The following is a 24,564-nucleotide window of genomic DNA, read 5'->3' as shown; positions in this document are numbered from 1 at the left end:
ATAATTACAGTCCTCATTTCTATAACTGGTCACATGGCTTCGCTAGTATTTGTAACTACCTTCTTTCACTACCCATTCTGCATTCCCTTTAGCCTCAGCTAGAACTTCAGTTCATTGTGGTTCTTTAACTGGTGGGGTGACTTCATTCTTAAAGTTGTCTGGGCCATTAGTAGCCCTGTCTGGATTGGGTTTGTGGTGGTTTCCTGTTGACTTTAATCACAGGGCATGGTAATACTAAGAGACAGTCTCAGGGGACCTCCTGTATTCCAGATATATTCATTCTTACATCTTGTGGATTAGCAGTCCAGTTTCCCCTTGGTATTTAGGATCAATCACCCCAACTGGCACAGTAACTCCCTTCCTTGCCTATTGATTTAGAGGCATGGGGAGGCCAAAGTGCCAGGTGGCTGCCTTAACTTCCAGTTCAGTAACATCATTGTTGTGTCTCCTGGTGGAAACATTCCTCCCTTTGGAACTAAGACCTTTAGGCCAGCAAAGCATAAGGTCATGAAGACAGGAATAAAAATTTTGCTAGTACGTGACTAGGGATAATATGAAGTCCCATTTCCACACCTTGATTCCTGGACGCATGAATTCTGACTGTGGGAGAAATAGCACCATATTGTTTACAGGTAGATCGCTCTATTGACCTGACCTATAGAATCCCAGAAGTCCAATAACCTTTCTTCATTTCATCCCATCTCTGTCCCTGTCAGCCCAAGATGGCAGTGTTTCTATTGAAGTGGTCGATTGGATCCATGACTCACATCTGTAATCACTTTGTCTTATGATTGTCTATCTATACTCTTTTTTTTTTTTTTATCCTCACTCTAGGACACTTTTTTTTCCTTTTTTTTTTTTTTCAAATAGAGTGGGAGGGAGAGAAAGGAAGAGAGAGAGAGAGAGAGAAACATCGATGTGAAAGGGACACATCGAGTGGCTGCCTCCCGCATGACCAACCAGTGCCGGGGACAAACTGCAACTGAGGTACATGCCCTTAGTGGGAACCGAACCCTGGTCTCTCTGGACTGCAGGTCGATGTTCTAACCGCTGAGCCAAACTGGCCAGGGCTCTATCTATACTCTTGATGTTCTCTCTGAAATGAACTTTCTCATTTTTTGCAATACAAATAATTTTCTAAATCTTCAAGTTTGGTTTGTTTTTGCTTAACAATTCTCTCTCTTCTTGCATTTTCCTATAATTAGTAAGGACTAATAAGGCTCCTTTAACACTTTGTTTAAAAATCTCTTCCAGTAAATATTTTAGTTTGTCACTCACAAGTTCTACCTTCCACAAAGCACTAGAACACAAAAATATTGAAGTTTTTTGCCACTTTACAAGGATACCTTTCCTCTAGTTCCAATAACACATTCCTCATTTCCATCTGAGATCTCATCAGAGTCACCTTTAGCATTTGTATTCTACCAGCAGTCTCTTCAGGGCAATTTAAGCTTTTTCTAACATATGTACCTCTAACTCTTCTATCTTCTACACGTCACCCAATTCTAAAATCACTTTTTAGGTCACAGAAGCACCCCACTTCCCAGTACCAAAATCTATTAGTTTTCTAGGGCTGCCATAACAAAGTACCACAGACTGAATGGCTTGAATAATGGAAAGTTATTTTCTCATAGTTCTGGAATCTGGAAATCCAAAATCAAGGTCTGGCAGGGTTGCTTTCTCCTAAGGCCTCTTTCCTTAGCTAGCATATGGCCACCCTTTTGCTGCCTTCTCACACGGTAGTTCCTTTTTGCAGTTGTCCCCAGTGTCTGTGTCCTAATCTGTATTTATAAGGCAGCAGCAGTTCGATTAGATTAGGACCTACCTAAGGACTTCATTTGAACGTAATCACCTCTTTAAAGACCCTCCAAATATAGTCATATTCTGGGGTACTAGATGTTAGGACTTCAACATATGAACATTTCAGGGCCATAATTCGGTCCATAACAATTGTCATAATGAATTCTCTGGAGGAAGTGGATGCAGTGTATCATTAATTAATAGAACCTATTGGAATGGGGGGAACAAGAGGGAAGCATGACTGAGGGACACATGAAAAGAAACCTGAGCAGTGAGGGAACATGCAAGAATGGAAAGACCATTCTGAGGAATGTGAAAGTGAGAGGCACGGTCAACAAATGAGTTGAGGTCAGACTAAGGAGGGACCTTGATGGCTCATTTTATCTTCCTGAAATTTCAGTATCACCCCTTCCTGAAACTGCGCGCATTTAGCCTAGCAGGTGTTATGGAGCAAGAAATCAGTCCCCATACCTACCTACTTATATTGGATAAAGACAAAACATGGTAGAGAAGTTTTGGTTCAGTTTCGATACTCTGGCCCTGCCATCTTGAGTCCAGTGACTCCTCTGAGAAATGAGATAAAAGTCTGAGTGACTCAGACAATGCTAATCAGTAGAAGTTTTCAGGCTATTAAGGAAATAATTTAAACTTATAATTTGCATTTCATAAGTAGTGGACTCTAGGACAGGGTAATATAGAGCTTACATATTTTTATTTTGAGTTGTTTATTGATATATATATAGCATATATGTATATAATATATGTGTATATATATAATCTCATGTAATTTCCTCTGACTAACTCATTTATTTATTCAACTGGTTTATGGGCTGCTGTGTATAGACATACCCTGCACAACTGTAGGGAGTACTATTCACATAGACTGCTGTGTACAGAGCACCATACATTGTGTGGCCATATATGGAACCCTGCTGAGGTACAGCTTACAGAAAGAAGGCTTACACCCTATGCCAGTAGTCTCTGGTAATATCTTCTTTCTTCAGCCCACCTTCCTAGTATCTGAAAACAAGAATCATTTGTATTTACTTGTTTAGGCCCTCTTTCTTCATAGGAAACCAAAAACGCTAAGAGAGTCATAGAACTTTGTTAATATAATTCTCTTTTGGGTTCTCATGGCTACGTCTAACTGCTGGTACCTAAGTACTAAACCCTCCATAGCTTCTTTTGAATTTGGTTATTAGAGTCTAATTCTGAGGTGTTTCAGAAACTAAGGAAACTAATGGCACACATGCTAACTTTAAGGGAACAATATTGGTTGGAATTATTAAACTGTTTTCTAATGTATTTATTTTTTTGAAGAACACATGATATTTATAACAACCTAATAAACACTGTCAGAAATGACTGTATTTCTTTTGATCTTTGACTCCTCAAAATATTATTTTTGGTCTACTCAAATCTACTAACTACTACCAACTACCTCTGAACTTTTAAAAAATGTATCTCCTCTATGCTCCCAGTTGAGGTTCTGTCATCTTTTACCTGGACTATTGAAGCAGGTCCTTTTTGGTCTGACCTCAAGTCTCTCCCTTCCCTACCTATGCTTTGTGACACAGCATTGAAATGTATTTTTCTGATGTAGATTTGATAAGGTTGTCTCCTTGGTCCAAAGAATCTCCTTGGTCCAAAGAACCTTCAGTGACCTCTCAATGCTTTAGAAACCAAACCTAAGTTCCTTAGCCTGGTATTCAAAACATTTGCCATCTGGCCCCATTCTGCCTCTCAAGCTTCATCTTTTCCCTGCAAACGTTAATTATCTAGAGCTATAATGCTATTTGTGTATTAATTATTTATTGAGCACATATTGATCAAGTTTCTGAAAACAGTGTAATTGAAAGAGAACAACTGGGTGGGAGGTGGTTACTTAAGCTGGAGTAGAAGAGAGGGAAGTGGTCTCTGGAAGGATAATATTTGAACCAAGACCTGGAAGATGAGAAGAAATCCAAGGGAACAACACATCAGACAAACAGTAGCAAACACAAAAGCCCTGAGGTGGGATTGAGCTTCACTTGAAAATCTACCTTGAAATATTTTTATAGTTTTAATATAGATTTTTATCATTATCTGCTTTGTTAGTAGTAAATGTTTTTCTATATCACTGTGTTACTGTCACAAGTCATCTTTTTATAATGTCTACTAATTTTTAAATAAGTGTGATTAATTTTATTTATACAGATTACAACTTACTCTTGCAAGGCTCCTGCTTCTATGCTGTATCTTATATTTAATGATTTCCAGATAAGTCATTTGTAGGTTATGTAGTTGACACCTCAAAATTCATCATTATATTTATTTCCACAATGGGCCTTCAAACTCTTTTTAATATAACTATATTAAGTGAATTGTTGTATTTATTGATTTTTTCAGGTGATTCCATTCAAGAAAAGGTCAAAGAAAATAGCTACACACATTTTCTATTTTGAATCTTAAAGAATTTAGATTTTAAAGCAACAAAATGTAATGAAAGAAAGAATGACTCAGTGATAAACAACAAGCCTCAAGGAGCTTTTGATTGAGGTGGGGAGACAGACAAGTAATTTTAAAATAGAGTAAATAATGAGATGGGAGTAAATAAATATTTTTTGGTAAATAGAAGTATTTTGTGGAATTTTATGAGAGGCTTGACTTCCGGATAATGATATGGCAACCACAACAAAGAGCAAAAGTAGAAAAAAAATTATATTACCCAAACAAGGATATGGCCACAACTCCAAATCTTAAATGTGAAAACATCTGCAAAATGCTGTGAATTACAGGCCTGTGTGCAGTATGCTGACTGCTAACGCGTACCTCTTCAGATCACAAGCTTTCCCCCCAAATAAGTGTCATGTCATGAGATGCATAGCAGGCATTTGTTTCATAGAGAGCAGAGACTAGAGGAGTGAATGGGCCTTGGAAGAAGTGAGGATTTTCTGATAAGAGACCTAGTTTTGCATTGTAAAACATCAGGAGAATTGGAGCCTAAGGGAGTATTGACTTGTCATTTTATATTGTGCACAATAGTCTTCTAGCCCAAGGAGACTGCAGGAGATGCTTAAGAGTGAAAAGGAGACTAGAGACCATGACTGCCAGATCACAACACAGGGAAACTAAATTTTTAGAGATTTGTAGTGAGCCAAATTGACTGTTTGAATGCTCAAAACTTAGTGAAGATGTGTTTCTAGGGTAAAGAGAAATGCAGATTTTTGTGGGATTATGTTTGAGGTGATTTCATCACAAAAGGAAACAGGTAAATTCAGACAAGTGATTTCTCACAATTGCAAGGGCCGGGGACAAACTGCAACCGAGGTACATACACACCCTTAGCAGAAACCGAACCCTGGTCTCTCTGGACCGCAGACCGACACTCTAACCACTGAACCAAACTGGCCAGGGCTCCTCTGCCCATTTTTTAATTGGGTTCTTTGTATTCCTTTTGTTGAGTTGTATTAGTACTCTATATATTTTGGAAATTTTCCCCTTATCTGATGTATCATTGGCAATGATGCTCTCCCATACAGTGGGTTGCCTTTCCATTTTGATGGTTGTTTCTTTTGCTGTGCAGAAGCCTCTTAGTTTGATGTAGTCCCATGTGTTCATTTTTTTCTTTGTTTCTGTTGCCTTAGGTTATGTATCAGTGAAAATTCTGCTGCATATGATGTCTGAAATTTTGTTGCCTACATTTTCTTCTAGGATTTTTATGGATTTACGGGTCACATTTAAGTCTTTTATTCATTTTGAGTTTATTCTTGTGTATGGTGTAAGTTGATGGTCTAGTTTCATTTTTTTTTAAAGTAGCTGTCCAATTTTCCCAACACCATTTATTAAAGAGGCTGTCTTTACTTCATTGTATGCTCTTGCCTCCTTTGTCAAATATTAATTGAGCATAATGTCTTGGATTTATTTCTGAGTTCTCTATTCTGTGCCACTGGTCTATATGCCTGATCTTGTGCCAGTACCAGGCTGTTTTGATTACAGTCACTTTGTAGTATAACCTGATATCTGGTATTGTGATTCCCACCTACTTTGTCCTTCTTTTTCAAGATCGCTATGGCTATTCAAGGACTTTTTTTGGTTCCATATGAACTTTTGAAGTATTTGTTCTAGTTCTATGAAATATGTCGTTGGTATTTTGATGGGGATTATATTGAATTTATAGATTGCTTTGGGTAATATGGACATTTTAATGATGTTAATTCTTTCAATCCATGAACAAGGTATGTGCTTCCACTTTTTTATATCTTCCTCTATTTCTTTTTTCAATGCCCTGTAGTTTTCTGCAAATAGGTCCTTTATTTCTTTGGTTAAGTTTATTCCTAGGTATCGTAACTTTTTTTGCCGTGATGGTAAATGTCATTGTTTTCTCAGTTTCTTCTTCTGTGAGTTCATCATTGGTGTATAAGAATGCCGTTGATTTCTTGACGTTCTTTTTGTATCTTGCTAATTTTTTGTCTGGAGATCTGTCCAGTGATGTCAGCGGGGTGTTGAAGTACCCTGGTATGATTGTATTGCTGTCGATTTCTCCTTTGAAGTCCTCCAGAAGATTTTTAATATATTTTGGTGCTTCTATATTGGGTGCATATATGTTTACCAAGGTTATATCTTCCTGTTGGATAGATTCTTTCAATATTATATAGTGGCTTTCTTTGTCTCTAGTTATGGCCTTCATTTTGAAATTTATTTGATCAGATAAGAGTATTGCTACCCCAACTTTTTTTTGCTTTCCGTTTGCTTGGAAGATTTTTTTCCATTCCTTCACTTTCAACCTATGTGAGTCTTTTGTTTTGAGGTAGGTCTCTTGTAAACAACATATATGTGAGTCATGCTTTCTTATTCAATCAGCTACTCTGTGTCTTTTTATCGGAGCATTCAATCCATTTACATTTAAGGTGATTATTGATATGTACTTATTTATTGCCTTCTTTGTTTAGTGTGGTTACATTTTTCTTCCTATTCATTCTACTAATTACAGCAGTCCTTTTAACATTTCTTGCAGTGCTGGTTTGATGCTTATGTATTCCCTTAGCCTTTTTTTTTTTTTTTTTGTCTGGGGAGCTCTTTATTTGACCTTCTATTTTGAATGATAGCCTTGCTGGATAGAGTAGTCTTGGCTTCAGATTCTTTTTCATGGCCTTGGTTACTTTGCACCATTCCCTTCTGGCCTGTAGTGTTTCTGTTGAGAAGTCAGCTGAGAACCTTATGGGGTTGTAGGTAACCTGTTGCTTATCTCTTGCTGCTTTTAGGATTCTCTCCTTGTCTTTAATTTTTGGCATTTTAATTACTATGTGTCTTGGTGTGGGCCTATTTGGGTTCTTCTTACTTGGGGCTGTCTATGCTTCTTGAACTTGAATGCCTTCTTCCTTCACCAAATTAGAGAAGTTTTTGTCACTATTTTTTCAAATATATTCTCTAACCCTTACTCATTTTCTTCTTCTTCGGGGACTCCTATGATGCGAATATTATTACATTTCCAGTTGTCCCACAGTTCTCTTAAGCTGTCTTCCTATTTTTAATAGTTTTTTCCTTTTGGTTTTCTGATTGGTTGACTTTTTGTATCCTGTCTTCTAATTCACTGATCCGGTCCTCAGCTTCCTCTACTCTGCTGGTTAGTTCTTCTAATGTGTTCTTTATTTCTGCTATGTCATTCTTCATTTCTTCTTGGTGGTTTTAAATTTACAATTGGTTGATTTTCAACATTTCTATATCTTTACTCATGGTATTGATGTCCTTTGTCATGTTGTTGAACTTCCTCAAGATTATGGCTCTGAAGTCTAGCTCTGTTAACTTACTTAACTGCGTTTCATTTATCTCATCTTTGGTAGAGGTCTCTTGTTCTTCCATTTGGCATTTGTTTCTTTGTTTCACCATTTTGGCTATCTCAGTGGGCTTTGGAGTCTGCCAAATTTTCCCTGTGGTGGTTGTTGTTCTTCTGTTTGTGGCTCTCTCTCCTGGGTTTGGATGAATGTGGGAGGACCCACATTAAACACCACTGTCAAGTTCTACTTTCCTGGGCAGAGTTGCAAGCCCCGGAATGGTTCAGTTATTTTCTAGCTTTTTGCATGGAGGCTATTAGTTAAGGTTACTTGAAGAGCATTGGGTTCTCAGTTGAATGAAAACCTCCCTCAGGTGTTCAGAGTAAAGGGATTTGATGTTGGTTGTTAATGAGCCTCAATTTGCATTTCAATAGCCCACCTGAGTGAGGTTGAATCTCCCAGGGAGGGGCTGCCACCTCTCCCCAGAGTCCTAGGAAGGAGTTAGATGGTCACCATCCTGTGCGGCTGCAACTCAGCAAAAGCTCTGAGCATCCTCCAAATCCCGAGTGTCCCCACACAGTTTCTCAGTCCAATCTGCCCTCCCTCTGCTGGAGCCCATGGTGAGTGGCTGTGGCTATTTTAGTACTCTGTCCCGGCTCTCTGCGCTGTGGAGTCACTTGGGAGTTTAACCTTGAGGGTGCTGCTCACAGCTAAAACCACTGCTGTCCGTGGTCTCCCAGCTCCCCTCTTGCACCTCCACAATCCTATCAGGATCAATTCAGTGTTCCTGGTTATAAGGTCCTCGCAAGCTGCTTTTCTGTTGCTTTTTCCTGATGATTTCTCTTTATTTTAATTGTAATTCCAGTTTGGTCCTGGGAGATGGTCTGTGTAGCTGCCATTTACTCTGCTGCACTTTTGGAATCAATCCCAGCTTCATTCTTTTTTCTCAAGATTGCTTTGGCTCTTCAGAGTCTGTTGTGATTTCATACAAATCTGATGATTTTTTTGTTCTATATCTTTAAAAAATGACATTAGGATTTATGGGGATTGCGTTAAATCTATATATTGCTTTGAATAATATGGCTATTTTAATTATGTTGATTCTTCAATCCTTGAACATGGGATATTTTTTCATTTTGTTGTGTCTTTTTTAATCTCTTTTAATAATGCTTTGTAGTTTTAAGTATCTATGTCCTTCATGTTCTTTGTTAAGTTTATTCCTAGGCATTTTATTCTTTTGATTGTAATTGCAAGAACAATTGTTTTCTTTCTGAAGTTTTGTTGTTAGTATACAGGAAGACAGTGGATCTTTGTGATTTTGTATCCTATTACTTTACTGTATTTGTGGAACTGTGCCCCTGTATTTATTATTTCTAATAGTTTTTTTTTTTTTGCAGAGTCTTTAGGGTTGTCTATATACAGAATCAGGTTGTCTGAAAAAAGAGACAGTTTTACCTCTTTCTTCCCTATTTAGATGCTTTTTATTTCTTTCTCTCGCCTTATTGCTATAGTTAGGACTTCCAGAACTATGTTGAATAAGAGGGGTGAGAGTGAGAATCCTTGTCTTGTTCCTGATTTTAGAAGAAAAGCTTTCAGTTTTGACCACTGAATATGATATTAGCTGAAGGTTTCTCATATATGGCCTTTATTATGTTGGGGCATTTTTATTCTATTCCTATTTTATTGAGTGTTTTAATCATAAATAGATGTTGTATCATATCAAGTGCTTTTACTGCATCTATTGATAAGATCATGTAGATTTTATTCTTTGTTTTGTTAATGTGGTGTATTACATTGCTTGAACTGCATATGTTGAAATATCTTTGTACCCCTGAAATGAACCCCACTTGATATATTATTATTATTATTATTAATCCTCACCCAAGGATATTTTTCTATTTATCTTCAGACGAATGGGAGGGAGGGAGGGAGGTAGAGAGAGAAAGCGAGAAACATTGATGTTGAGAGAGACACATTAACTGGTTGTCTCCTGCACAATGCCAGCCAGGGCCAGGGATGAACTGCAACCGAGGTAAGTGCCATTGACTGGAATTGAACCCCGTGACCCTTTGGTCCACAGGCCAATGCTCAAACGGCTGAGCCAAACCAGACAGGTTGATATTATTTTTTTGATATATTGTTGTATATTATTGGCTAGTCTTTTGTTTAGAATTTTTGCATCTGTATTCATCGGAGATATTGGTCTGTAGTTTTCATTTTCTGTGTTATCCTTGCTTGATTTTGGGTTCATGGTTATATTGGCCTCATAAAATGTGTTAAGACATATTTCTCCTTCTTCAATTTTTTTTTTTAAGAGTTTGAGGATAGGTTTTAAATCTTCTTTGAAAGTTTGGTAGAATTCACTGTTGAAGCCATCTGGTCCTGGACTTTTATTTTTTGGGAGGTTTTTGATGGTTGTTTCACTTTCCTCACTGCTGATTGGTCTATTTAGATTTCCCGCTTCTTCATGACTTAGTCTAAAAAGGTTATATATTTCTAGGAACATATCTATTTCTTCTAGGTTATTAAATGTGCTGGCATGTAGTCCTTCATAGTATTCTACTATGATCCTTTGTATATCTGTGATGTCTGTGGTAACTTCTCTTTCATTTCTGACTTTGTTTGTATGAGCCTTTTCTCCTTTTTTATAGTGAGTCTAGCAAGGGGTTTATCAACTTTATTAATCTTTTCAAAGAACCAGCTCTTTGTTTTATTAATTTTTTGTATGGTCTTTTTTTCCTCTATTTCATTCAATTCTTCCCTAATTTGTATTATTTCCTTACTTCTGTTGACTTTGGGTTGCTTTTGTTCTTCTTTGTCTAGTACTTTAAGATGTAATCTTAGTTTGTTTACCCAGGATTTCTCTTGTTTCTTGAGATAGACCTGTAATGATATAAACCTCCCCCTTACTACTGCTTTCACTGCATCCCAGAATTTTTGATATGTCATATTGTCATTCTCATTTATCTCTATATATCTCTTGTTTTAAAACTCATCTTTATTGTTGAATGTATTACAGATGTTTCTCCCTTTTTTCCCCATTGACCACCCTCCTCCCCATTCCCGCCCCCTCCTGCCATCCGCACACTATTGTCGGTGTCCATTGATTATGCATATATGCATAGAAGTTCTTTGGTTAATCTCATCCCACCCTCCCTCTCCCTTTCCTTTTTTTTTTTAAATTCTCTCCCGAGGACATTTTTCCATTTTTTGTTCAGATAGAGTGGGAGGGAGGGAGGGGGAGAGAGAGAGAGAGAGAGAAAGAGAGAAACATCGACATGAAAGGGACACATCAAGTGGTTGCCACCCACACAACCCATCCAGGGCCGGGGACAAACTGCAACCGAGGTACATGCCCTTAGCAGGAACCGAACCCGGGTCTCTCCGGACCACAGGCTAACGCTCTAACCACTGAGCTAAACTGGCCAGGGCTCCCCTTTCCCTTTGAGGTTCATCAGTCTAACAACAAATTTGTACTTCTTAATACCTTCATCTTTTTCACCCCAGCCCACACCCATCTGGGAAGCAACAAAATTTCTCTGTATCTATAAATCTGTTTCTGTTCTGCTTGCTCATTTTGTTTGTGGATTCAATTGTTGATAGATATGTATTAATTGCCATTTTATTCATATTTTTGTTCTTTGCTTTCAAGAAGACCCTTCAACATTTCATGTAATACTCGTTTGGTGGTGGTGAATTTCTTTAGCTTTTTCTTGTCTGGGAAACTCTTGATATGTCCAGAGATTCTAAATGATAACTTTGCAGGACAGAGTAATCTTGGTTGTAGGTCATTGCTTTTCATCATCTTGAATATCTCTTGCCACTTCTTTCTGGCCTGCAAACTTTCTTTTGAGATATCAGCTGACAGTCTTATGGGAGCTCCTTTGTAGGTTACAGACTGTTTTTCTCTTCTACTCTTAAGATTCTCTCTTTGTATTTAACCTTTTGCATTTTGATGATGATGTGTCTTGATGTGGACCTTTTTGGGTTCAACTTGTTTGGGACTCTCTGTGCTTCCTGGACTTGTATGTCTGTTTCCTTCACCAAGTTAGGGAAGTTTTCTGTCATTATTGTTTCAAATAGTTTTTCAATTTCTTGCTCTCTTCTCCTTCAGGCACCCCTATGATGTGAACATTGGTACGCTTGAAGTTGTCCCAGAGGCTCCTTACACTATCCTCACTTTTTTGGATTCTTTTTTCTTTTTGCTGTTCTGATTGGGTGTTTTCTGCTTTCTTATATTCCAAATCGATGGTTTGCTTCTTGGCTTAACCTTCTCTACTCTTGATTCCCTGTAAATTATTCTTTATTTCAATTATTCTTTCATTTCTGACTGGCCCTTTTTTATGTTGTTAATGTTCTTGCTAAGTTCTTCAGAGGTCTCCTTAAGTTCCTTGAAGGTCTCGCTAAGTCCCTTGGATGTCTTACCAAGTTCCCTGAGTTCAGAACCTTATAACCTGTGTTCTGAACTTTGCATCTGTTAGATTGCTTATCTCCATTATGTTTAGTTCTTTTCCTGGAGTTTTGTTCTTTTCTTTCATTTGGGACATGTTTCTTTGTCTCCTCATTTTGGCTGCTTTTCTGTGATTGTTTCTATGTATTAGGCAGAGTTGCTGTGCCTCCTAGGCTTTGTAGCGAGGCCTAGTGGCACAGCCTCCCTGATCACCCCAGCTGGGCCCAGTGTGGACTGTACACCCTTCTCTTGTAATTGAGTCTTGATTGCTGTTGGCACATCAATGGGAGGAGTTTACTCAGGCTGGTCAGCTGCAAGGACTGGCTGTGCCCAGTAGCCACTACCTTGGAGGATCAGCTGTGCAGGGGCCCACCACACAGAGCAAGACTTACTTCAGCAGGGCTCTGGTACCCATTGAGTCCATTCATTGAATGTGTCACTTGTGGAGGTGGTTGGGTGGTGGTGTTTTGATGTGGTCTGAAGCTGTCCACCAGGTAAGCTGGCTCTGGGGCAAGGTCAGCCACTGCCTGTGCTCCATTCAGTGCCACCTGGCATAAGCTACAAAGTGAACTGCAGATGGCTGCTTCTTGTGCTGGGCTTGGAGGTGTCCAGGAAAAGCCAAATTGTGAACCAAGGCTAGCTGCTTCTAGTGCCAGGCCTGGGGCCACTTAACAAAAGGTATGCGGCTCACTGAGACTGACCCCACTCGAACCGAAGCTCTGCACAGCTCTTGTGGGCCACTGGGTCGCACAGGTTTGTCCGGAACCCTGGGTCCACACTGCTCTTGTGGGCTGATGGGTCACACAGGCCCCTCTGGATTCCCGGCTTCCCTCTGCTCTTGTGGGCAGCTGTGTTACACAGGGCCCTATGGAGCTCCTGGTCCCGCCACTGGTGGCTGGGGAGTGCTGCTGCCCAGTGGGGCTCAGCTCCTGTTTAGCCTTTGCTGTAGTTTTTGGGGATGGTTCTCTGCTGCTGGTCTTTGCTTCTGTTGCCTGGGGATGGATGTCTGCTCCCCAGCCTCTGTTGCTGGGGGTGTATCTCAACTCTGATCAGGCTGCTACTGTGAGGGATGGTGCTGGGCTCCTGGCCAATTGTGGTTTACACAACCAGCACCTTGACAGCTCCACTACTGTGCACTGGTCTGAGTTGACACAGGGTGTCCACTGGCCCGAGGTGCCAGGTGCACTGGTGGGCTCAGGTACCAGATGCTGCTTTTTTGAGAGATTTTAGGAAACTCTGAAGGAGGATCCAAGACAGGCCAATCCTATGGTAAAGCCTTTGGAAACAGCTTGGGTGGGCCCGAAAGTTAGGTAGGGCAGGGCCTCAAGGAATCACCAGGGCGGGTCCATCAGTGTAAGCCAGGTTGCTGGAGTCCCAGATATGGTAGCTGTCTGCCTGCCCTGTGGGGGAAGGGCTCACCAAAGGAAAGACAGCCTCTACCAACACGGTGTCCAGGAGAAAGCTGCCCCTACAGCCCTTGTCTGGAGGCCAAACAGCTCAGTTCTTTCTTGTTCTCTCGTGCTCCTCAAGCTGCCTCTCTTTGGAGCTCAGAGGGAGCAGGTCTGAGTAAGTCTGTGTGCAGGCCCTTTAAGCTGCTGGGGCTTTGGCAGCTGCAGCCTCCCTCTGCCTCAGTTTCCGCTGTTTTTTCCAGCCAGGAGTTATGGGGACTTTTCTTTCTGGCACTGTAACCCTGAGCTGGGCACCTGGTGTGGGATGGGAATTCCTCAATCCTCAGGGAGGACCTTCCCAGCCTAGGTGTCCTCCTGATTTTTATTCACCACACATGGGTGTGGTACCAGCCTGTCAGCCCCTCCGCTCCTCCTACCAGTCTCGATGTAGCGGCTTCTTTAATGTCGTAGTTGTAGGATTTCCATTCAGCTTGGTTTCAGGCGGTTCTGAATGATGGTTGTGTTGTAGTTTTGTTGTAATTTTGATATGGTTGTGGGAGGAGGCGATACTGCATTTACCTACGCCGCCATCTTGACCCCAAAGCATCTATATATCTCTTGATCTTACCTTTTATTTCTTCTTTGACTGAGTCATTTTTTTAGTAGTATGCTGTTTAATCTCCACATATTTGTGGATGTCTTTACTGCCTTTATGCAGTTGATTTCTAATTTCAAGGCATTGTGGTCATAATTTCAATCTTGAATTTGTTGAGGCAAGTTTTGTCACCCAACATATGGTCAATCCTTGAGAATGTTTCATGTGCACTGGAGAGAATGTATAATGTGATGTTCTGGGATGAAAGGTTCTGTAAATATCAGTCATGTCCATTTGGTCTAGTGTGTCATTTAAGGCCGATATTTCTTTATTGATTTTCTGTTTGGATGGTCTATCTAGAGCTATCAATGGAGTATTAAGGTCCCCAGCTATGATTGTGTGTTGATGCTCCTCCCTTTAGTTCTGTGAGTAGTTTTATATATTTTAGTACTTCCTGGTTGGGTGCATATATATTAAGAAGTGTTATGTTTTCTTGATGTAGTATCCCCTTTATCATTATAAAATTTCTTCTTTGTCTCATCTTTTTTTTATCCTCACCCAAGGACATTTTTCCATTTTTTGTTCAGATAGAGTGGGAGGGAGTGAGAGAAACATCAACGTGAAAGCAACACATCGAGCGGCTGCCACCCGCATGAACCAACCAGGGCCAGGGACAAACTGCAACCGAGGTACGCGTCCCTAGCAGGAACCGAACCTAGGTCTCTCCAGACTGCAGGCCGATGCTCTATCTGCTGAGCCAAACTGGCTAGGGCTGTCTCTTGTTATCTTGAAATCTATTTAGTCTGATATAAATATAATACACTTGATTTTCTGTGGCTGTTACTTGCTTGAGAATCATTTTCCACCCTTTTACTTTGAATCTAATTTTGTCTTTGGAACTTAGATGTGTCTCTTGTAGGCAGCATATGGTTGGGTTTTATTTTGTGATTCACTTGGTTGCTCTGTGCCTCTTTATTGGTGAATTCAGTCCATTTACATTTAGTATAATTGTTGATATTATGAGGATTTCCTATAGCCATTTTATCTTTTGTTTTCTGATAGCTCTGTACTTCCATTGTTTTGTTTTTTTTCTTTGTGTTTCTGTTTGGTGGTATTCCATATACTTCTTTTCTCTTTTTTAAGCTATATGTCTTATTTGAGGCTTCTTGTGTGTGGTTACCTATGAAGTTTATGAAAAAGGAAGTTTAATATATACAGTAATCCTTTTTCTTTTGAATGTATCTGATCCCCATTTTCCTTTGCAAATTCAGACCTCTAGCCCTCCTCTTGTGTGCTTTTGTTGTTACAGATTATCCCTCTTTATGCTGTAAATTTGTTGGTAATCTTACTTGTAGATTTGTGACCTTTTGTTCTTTGTTTCAGATAGAATTACCCCCTTCAGTATTTCCTGTGGAGGTCTTCTGGTAATAATTTCCCCCAGCTTCTGTATATCTTGGAAAATCTTTATTTCTCCTTCATATTTAAAGGATAACTTTGCTGGATATATTATTTGTGGCTGGTAATTTCTCTCTTTCAGATGTTTGAATATTTATTTCCACTCTCTTCTGGCTTGTAGAGTTTCTGCTGAGAAGTCGGATGATATTCTGATGTGTTTTCCTTTGTGGGTCACATTCTCTTTTTTCCTGGCTGCTTTGAGAATTTTTTTGTCATTAATTTTTGACAGTTTTAATACAATGTGCCTTGGAGGAGGGCCTCTTCCAATTGAGGTAACTAGTTGTTCTGTTTGCTTCTTGGATTTGAGGATCTAATTTTTCCATAGGTTTGGGAAGTTCTCATCCACTGTTTGACAAGGCTCTCCGTTCTTTTCTCCCTCACTTCTTCTGCTTTGCCTGTTATTCTAATATTGCTCTTTCTGATGGAGTCTAATAGTTCTTATATAGCTCTTTCATTTTTCTTTATTCTCAGCTGTTTCTCTTCTTCCCTCTGCATCATTTCTAGATTCCTATATTTGATATCACCAACTCTTTCCTCCATTTAGTTGGCTCGATTTCCTACACTCAGTAGTTCACTCCTAATCTCCTTAATTGCATGCTCCATTTCCAGGATTTCTGAGTGGTTCTTTTTTAAAGTTTTAATCTCTTGGGTAAAGTACTCATTTTGTTCATTAATTTGTCTTCTGAAGGCTTTGAATTGCCTGTCTGTATTTTGTTGCATCTCATTAAGTCTTTTCAGAACTACAATCTTGAAATCTCTGCCACTTTTATCACATATTTCCATGTGTTCCAGCTTGCTTTCTGGGGATTTTCTGTTTCCTTTCTGTGCTTTCTCATTACTGTGGATATTCATGGTATTTGCTGGTTTTCTTTGTCTAGGCATGTATGTATGTATATATTATTGGCCCTTCTCTAGCAGCTTTCTCTGAAGAGGTCTTTCTACTATTTTCCAGTAGATGGTGCTGAATCACAAATTTTTACCTTTGAGATCTCTCAAACTTACCTCCCTGGCTTACAAAGGACAGTACAGCCCTGCTGCTTGGGAGTGGGGTTTGTTTCACCCTCACTGTAATGGCGACCCCAGACCTCCATGGGTTCTCCCCCAAATGCCCCACCTTGGGATCAGTAACAGAGGTAGACTAGCTCTTTGTTTACAGATAATGTGCTGCTGGACCTGACACCTAGGGCAGCGGGAGGTGGATTTTGGGAGTCCAGGGAGCATCAGGGCTCTGTGGTTCTATTAGTTTGTCTGAACCACCACCGCTTGACAGCAGACAGCTGTACAGTAGAACCCATGTGTACTGTGAGGCTTCTCTGCTGGCTCAGTCACTGTTCACTTTGTTTGCCCTGCAGGACTGCCCACCATAACTCTCTGTTCCTCCCAGCCCAAGGAGTGCCTACTACCACCAGCTTCCTCCCCTCTCCAGACCGAGCCTGAGCACAGGGCCATCCGAGCTTTTCTCCTTTCTTGTTTCTGTTTATTCCCAGTTGCCCACCTTTAGGTGCCTCAATGTGCGGATCACTCAGATATGCCTCTATGTTGAGTATGGAATTCTTTGTTGACTTATAGTTGATTTACTGGTTGAAATTTCAAGGGGAGAGGCCAAGGGGATCTCTCACTCTGCCAATCCTTTGGTGTCACTCTCGTTTTTTTTTTTTTTTTTAATATGTTTTTATTGATATTTTTTTAGAGAAAGAGGAAGGGAGAGAGAGAAACATTGATGTGAGGGAGAAACATCCACCGGCTGCCTGCGGCATGTCCCCTACTGGGGATCGAGCTTGCAAGCCAGGCATGTGCCCTGACCAGGAATTGAACCTGGACCTCTTAGTCCATGGGACAACTCTCAATCCACTGAGCTACAACCGCTGGGCTGTCACTCTCATTTTAACTTTTATTTTGAAATAGTCTTACAGTTACAGAAAAGTTGCAAAAACAGAGAGTGCAGAGGGAGTTCCCATGTACCCATTACCCAGCTTCCTGTAACATGCTACATAGCCAGAGTGAAATGAAAGAATCTTTTCATTTTTTTTCAAGTCCAGTTTTTTACTTTGGAGTGTTTTAAAGTTTTCTTCATGTGGATATTTTCCGTTTTTGTTCATTTTATTCCTAAGTATTTAATCTTCCTTGGTGGTGGTGTAAAGGATTTTTTCTTTTCTTTTCTTTTTTGCCATTATGTCCTTCAGCTGTCTCTATGAACACTATTATTGATACCTTAAGGAATTCTCCTTCCTGTGTGAGTTCATTTTATTGTGAATTCTCTGGCACAGTGGTGAGTGGTGGACAAAGTATAGGCCATGGGCCAAACCCTGTTTTTATAAATAAAGTTTTATTGCAACATAACTGCACTTCTTTATTTTTAAGTTGTCCTTGGCCACTTTTAAACTACGGTGGCAAAGTTCAGTAGTTACAACAGAAACTGAATGATCCACAAATTCTAAAATATTACTATTTAGTCCTTTATAGAAACATTTGTTGACTCTGCTTTAAGATATTCCAGAGAAAGTTTTATTTATTTTTTTTTACAAATCCTTGTTCTTTACATTGATTTTTCTTTCTAATTTCATTAGCAAATTCCCTAGTATAATGTAGTGGAGATAATAGGCCTCTTTACCTTCTTCCTGATTTTGGTGGAAATGCTTCTAGTGTTTCTCTACTAACTAAAATAATTTCTTGAGCATTAAAGTACAGTGGGACCTGGATTCTTCTTCTTCTTTTTTTTAATGGAGAAAACCATTTTATTATTTTTATTAATTAATTTCTGTTACAGATGTTTTTCCCCTCCCCCTTAGACATTTTCCTTTCAATCCTGGCCCCTGCTCACAGCATTGTTGTCTATGTCCACTGGTTATACATAAACACATATACGTTCTTTGATTTATCTCTTCCCTCCCCCAACCCTCTTCCTCTGAGGTTTGTCAGTCTGAACCTTACTCCTTTCTGTGTCTTTGGGTCTATTTTGTTCATCAGCTTATTTTGTTCATTGTATTCCACAAATAAGTGAGATAATGTGGTATTTGTCTTTCTCTGATTGGCTCATTTCACTTAGCATAATATTCTCCGGTGCCTCCATGTCGTCTCACAGGATAAGAGATCTTTCTTTCTAACAGCTGCATAGATTTACATTGTGTACATGTACTGCAGCTTTTTTATCCACTCGTCTATTGATCGATACTTGGGCTGTTTCCAGATCTTAGTTATTGTAAATAGTGCTGCTATGAACATAGGGGTACATATATTCTTTCTAATTGGTGTTTCAGGCTTCTTAGGATATATTCCTAGAAGTGGGATCACTGGGTCAAAGGGCAGTTCAATTTTTTATTTTTTGAGGAAACACCATATTGTTCTCCATAGTGGCTGCACCAGTCTGCATTCCCACCAGCAGTGTATTAGAGTCCCCTTTTCTCCACACCCTTGCCAGTACCTGTTGTTTGATGAATTGTTGATGGCAGCCATTCTGACAGGTGTGATGTAATACCTCATAGTTGTTTTAATTAGCATCTTTCTGATGATTAGTGACAATGAGCATTTTTTCATGTCTCTTGACCATTTGTATGTCTGTTTGGAGAGGCGTCTATTTAGGTCCTCTGCCCATTTTTAATTGGATTTTTGTCTTCCTTTTGTTGAGTTTTATGAGTATTCTATATATTTTGGAAATTAACCTCTTATCTGATGTATCGTTGGCAATTATGCTGTCCCATACAGTGGGTAGCCTTTCCATTTTGATGCTTGTTTGTTTTGCTGTGCAGAATCTTCTTGGTTTGATGTAGTCCCATGTATTATTTTTTCATTTGTTACTCTTGCTTTAGGCATTAGTAAAAATTCTGCTGCATATGATGTCTGAAATTTTGTTGCCTACATTTTCTTCTAGGATTTTTATGGATTCAAGAATCACATTTAAGTCTGTTATCAATTTTGAGTTTATTCTTGTTTATGGTGTAAGTTGGTAATCTAGTTTCATTGTTTTGCCTGTAGCTGTCCAATTTTCCCAACACTATTTATTAAAGAGGCTGTCTTTACTCCATTGTATACTCTTGCCACCTTTGTCAAATATTAATTGAACATAATGTCTTAGGTCAATTTTTGGGTTCTCTGTTCTGTTCCATTGATCTATATGCCTGTTCTTGTGCTGGTACCAGGCTGTTTTGATTTCAGTGACTTTGTAGTATAACCTGAAATTCAGTATTATGATCCCTCCTACTTTGTTCTTTTTCAAGATTTCTGTGGCTTTTCAGAGTCTTTTTTGTTGTTGTTGTTCTAAAAAAATTTTTGGAGTATTCTAGTTCTGTGAAATATGTTGTTGGGATTTTGATGGGGATTGCATTGAATCTATAGATTGCTTTGGGTAGTATGGAGATTTTAATGATGTTAATGCTTCTAATTTATGAACAAGGTATATGCTTCTACTTTTTTACATCTTCCTCTATTTCTTTTTTCAATATCTTGAGTTTTCTGTTGTGTGTTCATTTTCATTGGTTTCCAGGAAGTTTTTAATTTCTTCCTTGATCTCCTTGGTAACCCATTTGTTGTTTATTAACATGCTATTTGGCCTCCATGTGTTCAAATGTCTTTGCATGTTCTTGTTGCAATTGATTTCTAGTTTCATGCCATTGTGATCTAAGAAGATGCTTGATATGATTTCAATCTTCTTCAACTTGTAGAGATTTAGTTTGTGTCCTAACATGTGGTCTATCTTTGAGGATGTCCCATGTGCACTTGAGAAGTATGTGAATTCTGCAGTTTTGGCTTGTAATTCTCTGTAAATATCTATGAAATTCATTTGATCTAGTACATCATTTAGAATCTCTGTTTTTTGTTGATTTTTTGTCTAGAGGATCTATCCTGTGATGCGAGCAGGGTGTTGAAGTCCCCTGCTATGATGGTATTGCTGTTGATTTCTCCTTTGAAGTCCTCCAGAAATTTTTAAATGTATTTTGGTGCTCCTATATTGGGTGCATGTATGTTTACCAAGGTTATGTGCTTTTCTTGGATAGATCCTTTCAAAATTATGTAGTGGCCTTCTTGGTCTCTATTATGGCCTTCATTTTGAAGTCTGTTTTACTGGGTATGAGTATTGCCACCCCAGCTCTTTTTTCCTTTCTTTTTGCTTGGAAGATTTTTTTCTAACTCTTCAGTTTCAACCTATGCGAGTTTTTTTGTTGTGAGATGGGTCTCTTGTAAACAACATATATATGAGTCATGCTTTCTTATCCATTCAGCTACTCTGTGTCTTTTTTTTTTTTTTATCCTCACCCGAGGACATTTTTTCATTTTTTGTTCAGGTAGAGTGGGAGGAAGAGAGAGAGAGGAACAGAGAGAGAGAGAGAGAAACATCGATGTGAAGGGAACACATCGAGTGGCTGCCACCCGCACAACCGACCAGGGCTGGGGACAAACTGCAACCGAGGTATGCGCCCTTAGCGGGAACCGAACCCGGGTCTCTCAGGACCGCAGGCCGACGCTCTAACCGCTGAGCTAAACCAGCCAGGGCTACTCTGTGTCTTTTGATAGGAGTGTTCAATCCACTTATTAATGTTATTATTGATTTTGATATTTACTGCCATTTTTGTTTATTATGGTTATGTTTCTCTCCCTATTTCTTCTGCTTATTGCATCAGTCCTTTTAACATTTTTTGGAGTGCTGCTTTTGTGCTAATATATTTTTTTACACTTTTTTTTTTTTGGTCTGGGAAGCTCTTTATACCTTCTATTTTGAACTATAGCCTTGCTGGATAGAATAGTCTTGGATTCAGATTCTTGTTTTTCATTACCTTCATTACTTCATGCCATTCCCTTCTGGCCTATAGTGTTTCTGTTGAGAAGTCAGTTGATAGCCTTATGGGAGTTCCTTTGTAGGTACCCTGTTTCTGTCTCTTGCTGCTTTTAGGATTCTCTCATGTCTTTAATTTTTGGCATTTTAATTACTATGTCTCTTGTTGTGGGACTGTTTGTCTTCTTACCTAGGGCTCTCTGTGCTTCTTGAACTTACATGCCTTTTTCCTTCACCAAGCTAGGGTTGTTTTCTGTCACTATTTCTTCAAATATATTCTCTAACTCTTGCTCATTTTCCTCTTCTGGAACTCCTATGATGTGGATGTTGTTATGTCGATGTTGTTAAGTTCTCTTAAGCTGTTTTTCTGGTTTTTAATTGTTTTTTCTTTTTGGTTCTCTGGGTGATTTTTTTCTACCCTGTCTTCTAATTCACTGACCTGATCCTTGACTTCCTCTACTCTGGTGGTTATTCCTTCCAATGTGTTCTTTATTTCTGCTATGTCATTTTTCATTTATGCTTGGTGGTTTTTCATTTCCAATTGGTTGATTTTCAGTGTTTTGTATCTTTATTCATACTGTTGAGCTCTTTACTCATGTTGTTGAGCTTCCTCATTATCATTACTCTGAAATATATCTCTGATATCTTGCTTAATTGCATTTAATTTATCTCTCCTGTGGAATTCTCTTGTTCTTTCATATGGGATTTGTTTCTTTGTTTCATCATTTTGGCTGTTTCAGTGGGTTTTGGAGTCGGCCAAATTTTTTCTATGGGTGTTGGTGTTCTGCTGCTTGTGGCTCCCTTTACTGGGTTTGGATGAGTGTGGGAGGACCCATGTTTAACACCACTGTCAAGTCTTACTTTCCTAGGCAGATTTGCAGGCCAATAAAAGGTTCAGTTTTCCTGTAGGTTTTGCCTACTGGCTATTAGTCTCAGTTACTTAATGAGTCTTGGGTTGTAGCCCTCAGTTGAATGAAAAAATCACTCAGGTGTTCAGAGTAAGAAGATTTCCAGCAGATGGGGTATGTGTTTGCTGGCAGTCTCTAGCTGTTAATGAGCCTCAATTTTCATTTCTCTGGCCTGGCTGGGTGGTGTTAAATTCCAGAGGGAGGGGCTGTTGCTTCTCCCTGGGGTTCTGGGAAGGGGCTCTTTGATTAAGATGGCTACTGTCCTATGAGGGAGCGATTCAGTGTATAACTCCTGATGCCCTCCTGGTCTCCAGACTTTGGAAACTCTTCACACAGTTTCAGTCTAGTCTACCCTCCCTCTGCCAGAACCCAAGGTGAATGACTGTAGCTAATTTAGTGCTCTGTCCTGGCACTCTGTGCTGTTGAGCCAGCTTGGGATTTTAACCCTGAGGGAACTGCTCACAGCTCAAACAACCCTCAGCTACTGTCCATGGTCTCCCATTCTACCCTCTTGTGCCTCCGCAGTTCCTACCAGGCTTGATTTGGTGTCCTCTTTCCATCCCTGGTTATACAGGTTCTCTCCAGCTGCTTTTCTGTAGGTTTTTCCCAATGATTTGCCTTTATTTTAGTTGTAATTCTAGTTTGGTCCTGGGAGATGGTCTGTGTAGCTTCCATTCACTCTGCAGCCTGGGACTTCAATTCTTGAATTTCATTTGTTTCTGAAGGCTATTTTAGAAGCATTTTGTTAAAAAGAACTGATCATGTTTTCCCATTAGAAATAATGTAAATTGAATTAATCCATTTTAGATCCCCAAATGACTTCCTGTTTTAACTTTTTAATATTGGCAGCCTCCCCATACCCCACTACACTTTAAATTCCACTTCTTTTCTTAAATTTATCAAAACACCCCCTACTAGCCTTAAATGACCCATTTCCAGCACTTGTTCCAGGTATGTCTTTCAGGAGGCCAGCATGCAGAATCTTTGTTTTTACACATTTCATTGTTTCCAAAGTGTTATTACCAGCTCACTGCTTTTCATTTATCTAAATCAACAATTTTTCTACCTCTTCAATTGCCTATGATCATTGTTTCGTGAGCACTTTCACATCCTTAGTAACATCAGCACTCTTGATGGCCTCTTTATGTTTTAAACTTGTGCTGTTGATTTCACCATGTCATACTTAGTAGCCAGATCAGACATGTAAACACCTCTGTCATACTTAACAGTTATTTCTTTTTAAAACTCTACTGCTATTCTTACGATTTTTCTTTTCACTTTGCTGCTATCACTAATTTTCTTTTGACCCATTGTGATTTACTATACATATTTAATAATAGTAGGCAGCAACAAAAGCAAAACAACCAAACCAAACCACAAAACAAAACATGGAAATATTCACAGCATAATTTCCTGAGATGTTAACAACATGAGGTTTATCAGTAAACTGACTTATACTGTGCATTCTCTCCTTTGTCACCTGAGACACTTGTGACTGATCATACAGTGTCAGCATGAAAGGGTTGTCAGGTCAAGAACTGAAGTTTTGTTGGACAACCAGGACATTTTTTCTTTGAATAACTTGGTCAAGAACCAAATTGTTCAAGATGGGAGACAGTCAAGAAACAAGGTTTGACTGAATATATATTTTATTATATTAAAAAACTTACAAGTTCTATTTCTAAAGTGTTATTTTAAAATTTATAATAGGTATTGAATCTTGTCAAAGGTTTTTTTTCACAATGTAATTCAATTTTATTTAAAAATATAATTTACATACATACACACCCCACAAGGGAATTAACAAAGTGTTAATACTAGTTAATGTCTACTAGACATGTTAAAGTTGGCATTTCAAGTCAAAGATGTATTGATGGATAGAAACTTTTTATCTTAATAAATTTTTTGTTATTTTCTAAAATGCATTTGTATTATTTTTAATAATAGGAAAAATTATTTAAAAAAAATACTCCATGTGCTCTTAAAAACTAAGTTCAAAATGTTTATACTTATTAATTTTCATTTTCATTCTCAAAAGAAAGGAGGCTATTGTTTTTTATTTGCTTTTGTGAGTTCTTTTTAACTGAGTCCTAATTATTTATTTTATCTTCATTTGCCTTTTTCTTTTTCTTTTTTCTTTTTTTATCCTCATTCGAGAACATTTTTCCATTTTTTGTTCAGATAGAGTGGGAGGGAGAGGAAGAGAGAGAGAAAAAAACATCAACATGAAAGGGATACATCAAGTGGCTGCCTCCCGCACGACCCAACCAGGGCTGGGGACAAACTGCAACTGAGGTACGTGCCTTTAGCGGGAATTGAACCCAGGTCTCTCTGGACTGCAGGCCAATGCTCTAACCGCTGAGCCACACTGGCCAGGGCAACCTTTTTCTTTTTTGAGCTTGCTATTAAACCTGAATATTTTTCATCTGGGAAATGCTTGAGTGGTTT

General features: G+C 39.0%; 1 protein-coding gene across 1 annotated transcript in view; it reads left to right on the top strand.

Moving 5' to 3' along the window:
* Positions 1 to 24,564, top strand: part of ODAD2 (outer dynein arm docking complex subunit 2) — a 251,320-nt gene that overhangs the window by 97,767 nt on the left and 128,989 nt on the right.

This window comes from Molossus molossus, unplaced genomic scaffold (genome assembly GCF_014108415.1).
Source record: "Molossus molossus isolate mMolMol1 unplaced genomic scaffold, mMolMol1.p scaffold_m16_p_1, whole genome shotgun sequence".
In the NCBI taxonomy this organism is placed as follows: Eukaryota; Metazoa; Chordata; class Mammalia; order Chiroptera; family Molossidae; genus Molossus; species Molossus molossus.
Note: the sequence above shows the minus strand (reverse complement) of the source record. Positions and strands in the feature narration are given on the sequence as shown.